The sequence below is a fragment of the Neodiprion pinetum genome, chromosome 4 (genome assembly GCF_021155775.2).
Source record: "Neodiprion pinetum isolate iyNeoPine1 chromosome 4, iyNeoPine1.2, whole genome shotgun sequence".
NCBI classification, from domain to species: domain Eukaryota; kingdom Metazoa; phylum Arthropoda; class Insecta; order Hymenoptera; family Diprionidae; genus Neodiprion; species Neodiprion pinetum.
Window position 1 is genome coordinate 10,774,054 of NC_060235.2, and position 8,857 is coordinate 10,782,910.

The 8,857-nt window shown below is 43.2% G+C and overlaps 1 pseudogene; it reads left to right on the forward strand.

The window, feature by feature from the left end:
• Nucleotides 1–478: 478 nt before the first annotated feature.
• Nucleotides 479–633, forward strand: LOC124218329 (5.8S ribosomal RNA; annotated as a pseudogene).
• Nucleotides 634–8,857: the final 8,224 nt, after the last annotated feature.

Below are 8,857 nucleotides of genomic sequence, written 5' to 3' on the forward strand. Positions count from 1 at the left end.
TCCGCCTCTACTCGTTCGACCTGGTCAGCTCGTACAAGAGAGACGTGCGAAACTGGTTGCAGCGCTTGTTTGCGGGCAGCCTATCTGCACCCAGGCGTTTCGGTGCAATGCCGTTACCCTGGACGCAAGCCGCGAACGCGGTAGGTTTCTAAGGGAATTTTTGGCGGTACGAAAAAGCTCGCGGCAGCGTCAAGGGAAGCGATGCCTGGGACTCACAGACGCGGCTCACTGCGGTCCTCCGTCAATAATTCGCATTGCGAGCCGATCGAGTTCGGCCGGTTCATCCCGGCCGACCCTTGAACTCGAGGCCCTGTCGGTTCTTGAACTTATGGCACGATCGTAATATGACGCACGGTGCGTTCTTTCTTCCCACGCGCAACCGAACAAGGGCTGTCGGACGCGGCGCCGCGCTTATGACCACAGAAAGCCTGTAACAACCGTAGTTTTAGCATTTACATGCAAAATTCACTCATATGATTATCCTGAACGGTGGATCACTTGGCTCGTGGGTCGATAAAGAACGCAGCTAATTGCGCGTCAACTTGTGAACTGCAGGACACATAAACATCCGCATTTCGAACGCACATTGCCGTCCACGGATACGATTAGCGGACCCCGCCTGGCTGAGGGTCGTTCCAGAACGACAAACTACTTCGTCGGCAACGGTGCGAAAACCCGTTCGGAAAAATGATACGGCGCCTCCGCGAGCAAATGACTTGGCCGGTCGCCGCCCGTGTCGTGCGCCAGTCGCGCGGCGATGGGTCGCTTCGTCTCAAAAAAAAACGTATGTCAAGGTCACGACGCGTCGCCACAGATTGCGGAGTCGAGCTGTCTCTGCCGTTCGTCACGTTCTGGTGCTAGGGATAGTCGAGAGAACGAACGAATTCGGCACGGCTACACACAGACCAATGGTCCGCGCGGTCGGTTTGCCGCTCCTGTAAAAAAATTCCATGTACGTTTCGCCGCGGGGCTCTCGAGTCTCCCGTACGGCAGGCGTTTACGGTCGTTTCCGTGGTTCGTATAAAAAATACATTGTCGTCGGTCGTGTTGACGGTGCTGTTCTTAAACGAACGACCGTCGCTGACGATGGACTTCGATTCTTACGATGACCTTAGAGCAGGTGAGACTACCCGTTGAATTGAAGCATATCACTAAGCGGAGGAGGACTTCCGTTTCCGTTTTGGATGTGAGTGGCAGGTGTGCAAAAGAGTGTGAGTGAAAAGGCGAGAATTCAGCAGGAAAGCAAAGGTGAGGAGAAAAGGAAATAGGGCAGAGAAGGAGCGGGGAAGACATAGACGGGAGGTCGGGTGAAGGGAATAGGGAGGCAGGAATAGAAGGGAAGGGCAGTTGAAAAAGAAAAAAGGGGGAGAGTTCTGAGGTTAGGCAGAAAGAGCCGGCGGACGGCAACGATAAGGATAAGACAAGAATAGGCGGTGACATCTAGGGAGTAAGAAGGGGGATGAAGTAGAGACAGGTAGGCGGCAGATAAATAAGGTAGGGAGCGGTGACGGAGAGAAAGAGTATGAGTAACGCGGGTGGCCAAAAAGAAGGGGCGAACAGGCAAGAGGAGGAGAAAAAGAAAGGTAGGCCGGGTGCAGTAGCAGCGTTAGGGAGGGATAGGAGGCATAGCTTGGGATCGACGACGACGGTGCTAGATTTATGGAAGAGAAAGCGGGAGGAGGAAGGGGAAAAAGGGGAGGAGGATGTAGACGAGATACAGAAAAGAGAAAGAGTATTTAGGAAAAGCAGGAAAGTGCACCGGTCGCCGGAGGCAGAGGGAGGGGGTATACAGGATATGCTAAGGCTGATTAGGGAAGAGCTAAAGATAGGTCTAGAGGAGGTCAAAGGGTAGGGAAGGGGGATCAGGGAAGAAATGGAAAAGATTAAAGGCGAAATGACTAGAAGGGAAGAGCAGTGGGAAGTAGAGAGGGGGGAGATGAAGGAAATGATAAGGGATCTAGGTAAAAGACTAGAAGAGGAAGAAGAGCGGAGAGGGGGGGAGATGGAAAGGGTAAAGGAGAGGCTGGTAGAATTAGAAAAGAAGAGTGCAGAAGGCGAGGGGGAAAGGCAGGTACAAGGGAATGCGGAAGTGGCGCAGGTAACAATAGATAGGTTAAAAGAGATGGAGTGGGCCATAGAGAGGAAAGAAAGGAAAGAAAGAAGGGGAAATATAGTAGTGAGAGGAGCGAGACTAGAGAAGGAAAGAGAAAAGGAAGGGTTGAAAAAGATTTTGCAGCTGATAGGGGTAGAGGTCGAGGTAAAGGATATGTGGGAGGTAGGCGAGATAAAGGGGGGAGAAAAGGGGATATGGATAGCAAGACTAGGAAATAGGGAGCGAAAAAGGCAGGTAATGGGAAGAAAAAGCCTCCTCAAAGGGAGGGAGGAGAGAATAGACGAGGATCTCACCTGGGCAGAGAGGAAAATGAAATGGAAGTTGAGGGAGATAGCAGCTATTGAGGAGAGAAGGGGAAACAGAGTAAGAATAGGGTATGCAAAGATCTGGATAGAAGGGAAAATGTGGAAGTGGGATGAGATAGGAGAGGTGCTTAGGGACGGTGCAGGGAGAGCGCGGGAAGAGGGGCAAAGGGAGGGGAGGGGAAAAGTAGGGGAAAGCGATAGGGAAAGGTCAGCAAGCGAGGAAAGGCAAGAGGGAAGTATAGAAGCACAGGGAAGGGTACGTAGGGAAAGGCAGTCGGGGGAATGGGCAGTGGGGGGGGGGGGGGGGGGGGGGCAGAGGCAGGGGGGGAGGGAGATAAAGAGGAGAGAAAGGGGAGTAGGAGAGACGGGAAGGGAGGGGTGGAAAGTAGCTTTTTGGAATGTGGCGGGGCTCGCGAGAAAGGATGAAGATTTCTGGAGGGGGCTAGGGGAGTGGGATGTAATATTTCTAATGGAGACATGGATAGAAAAGAAGGGGTGGGAAAAGATTAGAAATAAGTTGCCAGTAGGGTATAAATGGGAAGTGCAGTATGCGGTTCGAAAAAATAGGAAGGGAAGAGCAATAGGCGGAATGCTCTCAGGGGTAAGAAAGGAGATAGTGAGTGGGGAGGGAGGGAGGGAAGAGGTAAAAGAGGGCATGATAACAAGGAAAATAAGTGTAGGGGGGGAAAAATGGGTAGTAGTAGGAATATACGTAAATGGGGATCTGAAAGAGAAGATAGGGGAATTGAAGGAGCGGGCAGAAGAGATAGAGGGAGGTGCAAAAGTGCTAGTGGGGGGTGATTTTAATGCCAGGACAGGGCAGGAGGGGGGAGGATGTTGGGGTGAAGGAGAGGAGGAGAGTAGGAGTAGGAAATCAAAGGACAGGAAAATAAACTCGGAAGGTAGGCAGCTGGTGCAATTTTTAGAAGACACAGGATGGGCAATAATAAACGGGAACATAGAGGGGGATCAGGAGGGAGAATTTACGTATGTAGGAGGGGCGGGGGTGACGGTGATAGACTACGCTATAGGAGACATCGAGGTACGGGATAGGGTCAAAAGGATAGAGATTGGGGATAGGGTTGACTCGGATCATCACCCGGTAATAGTGTGGTTGAGGGGGGTAGTGGCTAGGACAAGGAAGGGAAGAAGAGTAGGGGGAACTAGTAGAGGAGACTGGACGGAGGAGGGTAGGATAAGGTTTAGAACAGAAGTCAAATGGGAGGGGATAGGAGAAGCGGATGTAGGTAAAGAGATAGAGAAAAGAATAAGTGAGTTTAGACGAGCCTTAGATGTAAGAGGGAGGGGGAGGGAAGCGAAAAAGGGATGGTGGGATGAGGAATGTAGGCGAAAAAAAGCGGAAGTTAGGCAGAGTCTAAGGAAATGGAGAAAGGGCGAGGGGGAAGGGGACGCGTATAGAAAGGAAAGAAGGAAGGGGGACGGGGAAGGGGAGCTGCAGAGGGAAGAGATTAAAAAGGTGATAGGAAAGCTGAGGGATGGAAAGGCACCAGGGGGGGATGGAATAGTTAGCGTGGTATGGAGGTATGGGGGGGAAGAAATGGAGCAGTGGATATGGAAAACATGTAACAGAGTTTGGGTGGGGGAGGGCTGGCCAGAGGATTGGAGGGAGGGATTGATAGCGCCGATAGTTAAGAAGGGGGAGGGGAAAAGGGTAGAAGAGTATAGGGGGGTGACTTTGATGCCAACTCTATATAAGGTGTATGCGATGGCATTAGCGGATAGGTTAGAAAGAGAGGTAGAGGAAAAGGGCTTGATACCGCAAAACCAAACGGGTTTCAGAAAAGGCATGGGTACAATTGACAATATATATGTTAGTCCGGTCAATCTACACATTGCAAGATACAATAATTACCATCTAGCTGAATCTGAGTAAATTTGTTCAAAACACAATTAAAAACGACTCTTCAAAATTCCCCATTGTTACGACCAATGTAAAAAAATTGACTCAAGGTCAAAGGTCAAAAAAATGGGTTTTTCGCGATTTTCTCCAAAACGGTAAGTTTTATCGTAAAATTACCTCAGACAAAAGTTGTAGATCGTAAAATTATCTATAAAAGAGGTATCAATAATTTTTTTCCTAAAAGATACCGCTTCTGAGATAAAACGATTTAAAAAGTTGTAAGCGTCATTTTATGCACACGTTTCCACGCCACCTCTGGGGTAGTGTACTTAGCGCGTTTTTTTAACGGGGTCCGAGCTACTTTCAGAATGGAATCTTTGAATTCAAGTGTACTTACTGCGCTGATTTGACGGCGAACATCCAAAGATCTTCTTGTCTCATACTCTTCGTTTGTTTCCTTGCCGCAAAATAAACATAATTTTTTAAAACAAAAATCTGATTCACTCATACGTGATCTAGTACGAGGAGGGCTTACTGTAGATGTACTGGCTTCATGTTTGTCACATTTTCTTTTTTTAGCTGATACAATAGACGACTTTCGAGTGTAATTTTTACGACAGCTTTCGTGTATTGTCACAGATTTCTGATTTTCAAGATAGCCTGAAAATTCATCACCTCGTTCGATACTTGCATTTATCAATGTCTTCATACCACGTTCAACAGTAACAGTTTCATCTTCACTTAAAAGTTTAGTACAAATAAAACAATACTCTGACATTTTTATATTAAAAATTAAAACAGCCCGAAATAGGTTGAAATAAACACGTGTTTTCACTACAGAGCGGCGCTCAAGACTAACGGAATTTCATCTATGGTGCATTCGAACATGAAGCAGGTATACGACCCTAGCCACGCACACTATTAAACAGAGGGACAGATCCCAATAAGAACAGGACCGTTAATCAAACGTTAAAAATCCGTTTCAACAGTATATATTTGGTATAGGTATAAAAAATAGTCGTTTCTTATATACGGTTCTTAAACAAAAGTATAATGTACGTTCCAGGACTACGTATATTGTAGGTGTATTTTTGCTCAACAAATATTACTCGTATAATATTATTTCAAAGAATACATTCATTAAATGTTTATTTTATCGCAATTAAATTCCGTCTTATCAACGTAGATAATACCCGACTTAAACGAATAGTCAGCGTAAGTCGACAAACGTCTTTTACTTGTATCAAGTTAACAAATAAACTACGTTTCCGTGTGAGGAATATAAATCGTGGTTTCTGAGACAATCGATAAACGTTGAAGGAAAGTAAACTTTATACCGGTCACAAACGTTTATTCGATGCGTTTAATAGATGGTAGAGGAAACGTGATGAAAGCCAATTAAACATGAGAATAGAAACGTTAATGAGAAACGGTTTTCTAGAGTATCGGGTAAACGTATAAAATGCGTTGTCTTGTCGGGATTGTAATCCGTGGTTCCTGTGACAATTGGTACACGTTGAAAGAAAGTAAACTTTATACCGGTCGCATACGTTTACTCGATGCGTTTAATAGATGGTAGAGGAAACGTGATGAATGCCAATTAAACATGAGAATAGAAACGTTAATGAGAAACGGTTTTCTAGAGTATCGGGTAAACGTATAAAATGCGTTGTCTTGTCGGGATTGTAATCCGTGGTTCCTGTGACAATTGGTACACGTTGAAACAAAGTAAACTTTATACCGGTCGCATACGTTTACTCGATGCGTTTAATAGATGGTAGAGGAAACGTGATGAATGCCAATTAAACATGAGAATAGAAACGTTAATGAGAAACGGTTTTCTAGAGTATCGGGTAAACGTATAAAATGCGTTCTCTTGAACGGATTGTAATCCGTGGTTCCTGAGACAGTGAGTAAGCGTTGAAAGACAAGCCTGAAATTCGCGGACTACTCGTTGTACCGTATAAGTACGTTCTTCGAACTTCAGACTTTCACACACTCTCACGCTAAGGATATTCCATATTATTCAAATTGAATTTGGGAAGTCCAACGTCAAATCCGTGATCAGTGCGACTTAAAAACCCTTTGGTACCATATCCCATGAGAATCTGAGGAGTTTTGGATTTTAGACCTCCGCCATACTGAATCTGCCACTACATTTTTTGCAAATCTAGCCTGACGTTCGTTATCAGCAAGCCAAACAACTTTTAGTTACCAATTTTCCCCGAAACCCGTTTATTTCACGAATTTTTTGAATTTTTTATTACATTTTATATATTTTTTTTTTTAGAACCAACTACTCCAGAGAATGTAAAGGAGTGAATGTATTATATTAAATTCATAGTTATATGCTAGCTGGTTTTTTTATAATTTTTTTTCATTCTTCTTATTCATCTTTCAAAGTTATGAAATCTCCATCCTCTCATAATAGGTGTTTTAAATTTTCTTATATTTTATAAGATTTTTCTTATTTTTTTTGGATATTAAAAGGTTGAGGTTTTTTTTCAAGTTTTTAATTTATATACTTCAGATACGTTCTGGTCAAAAACTTGCGAAAAAATTTTGATTGCGTTTTTCGTCATTGTATCTAGGCACTTTTTTTATTGGACATAGGTCCTAAAGATGACGAAAAGGTATCCTGACGAAGTCGTCTTTTCGGCAAAGCGAAATGATGTCTGATAGATGTCTTTCAAGAGACGACTAATCGTAGTTGACTCAACAACGTCTATTTGAAAATGTCTAATTGACATAATAATTATAGTCGACTGAAAGATGTCTATTCCGGGATGACTTTTGTCAACTTGACGAGAAGCTGTCTAAAAGACGTCTTTCAGAAGATAAGTCAGCTAGCGCCAACTGCAGTGTGTGATTAAACAAAGATTGCAGGATGGCTGCTTGATAACGCGTTATACGAAGTGCGCGTGATTGATGTGCACGTGGTTTCGTGAGCTGGAGAAAAAGTAAGTTAGATTATTACAAAACTAGTTAAACATATGATTAAATAACTTTTGATCATTATTCAATATCCGATATGTGATTATCGAGTGCTACATATAATCAATTGATGCATGTAGGGTATGATCTATCAAATCCACATAACCTCTTCTCATTTCTATTATGTCGGTTGAAAAAAGTTTTCAGATACAATTACCCGAAAAGAATTGAATATTGCCGACTAGGGAACAGATATCGGTATCACCTGAAATCTGAACGTGCAACATAATTTTATATTTTGTTTCGATCTCTACTGCGATATGTATTAATTGGATAGGTTAATTAATTTAGAGTTTATAAGGTGAGATGTTTTGATGTGATACATATTTAGATATAAGGTTGATTTTGAGTTTATATCTCAAATTTAATCTTTCAAATAATATTATAGAATGCGTCCAAGTTCTATGCTGGATAGTAAAATCTGTATCTGACTAATTTTGGTTGACGACATCTTATTTCACATTTACCGAAAACACATAATTGCATAAAAGGCGACGAAGCAACGTCTTTTAGCCATGCCTAAAAAACATTTTATAGATTTGGCTACAAGATGTCTTCTAGGTGGCTGAAAGACGTTAAAAAGTGGGTCATAAGACATCTCCTCGTCATCTTTTAGGTGACTTAACGCTTTCGCTAAAAGACGACTTGTCGAGAAATTTGTTATCTTTCAGACATCTTTCAGACAACTTTGAGCTGTCTGGGTAATGTAAAGTAAGGAATCACATAAGTTTCATTCAAAATTTCATAATATATGAGCTATCGTATCTCAGAAAAAAGAACAAACATACGTCGAAAGTTGTTTTTTTGACTTACAATAGTACACTGATAATAAATTGAAGAATGTTGGAAACCGATGTATTATACTTACGTGTACTGAATCGAACGATGTTTTCCGAGCCGACATTCTCTTCCAGTTTGAAAATCCAGACAGTGCTATGACACTGGCGTGGGACCAAACAGTCCATTGAGTTGTTATACAATGATGTGCATTTTTTTCGCTACAAAATCTTATGATTTGATCCTACACGTCATCCCCTTGATTATTAGAAATTTTAAAACCGTTTTCAGTACAAATAATTTCGACAATCGTGATGATACTGCACAGATTAGAGTATTAGGTTTCGATTCTGCTCCCGACTATGGCGCTGCTGTCGTTGAACGGGCGAATAATGATCAAATAAGTAAAATCTATCCGGATCGTGAACGTCCGTGAAGATTCGGCAACGCTTTTGGGCTCAACAGGCCGTTGACGGTGGGCCGCGCCAGTGTGCAAGGCGTGATGGAGGGGGGGCGCTGCACGCGATTGCCTCACGTGCTCTCAGTGTAGTTCCGCCTGTGAAGTGTATCACATCGTTGGAGCGTCGCGGTAAAGCAATTTCTGTAAAGCAATTTCTGCCAACCTTTTCTCCGTAAGTACGTGGCTTCATTATAATTATTATTATTCTTATCACGCTCTTTCTATTCAGGATAATTATGGAAATATAACTTGCTGTTGCATTGCTTTATCTTGAATGAGAGAAGCAAAAGTTTATTCTCTCGAATAAAAAAGACGCATAGTATAGAGATGTAGAGAATGAGCAGTTC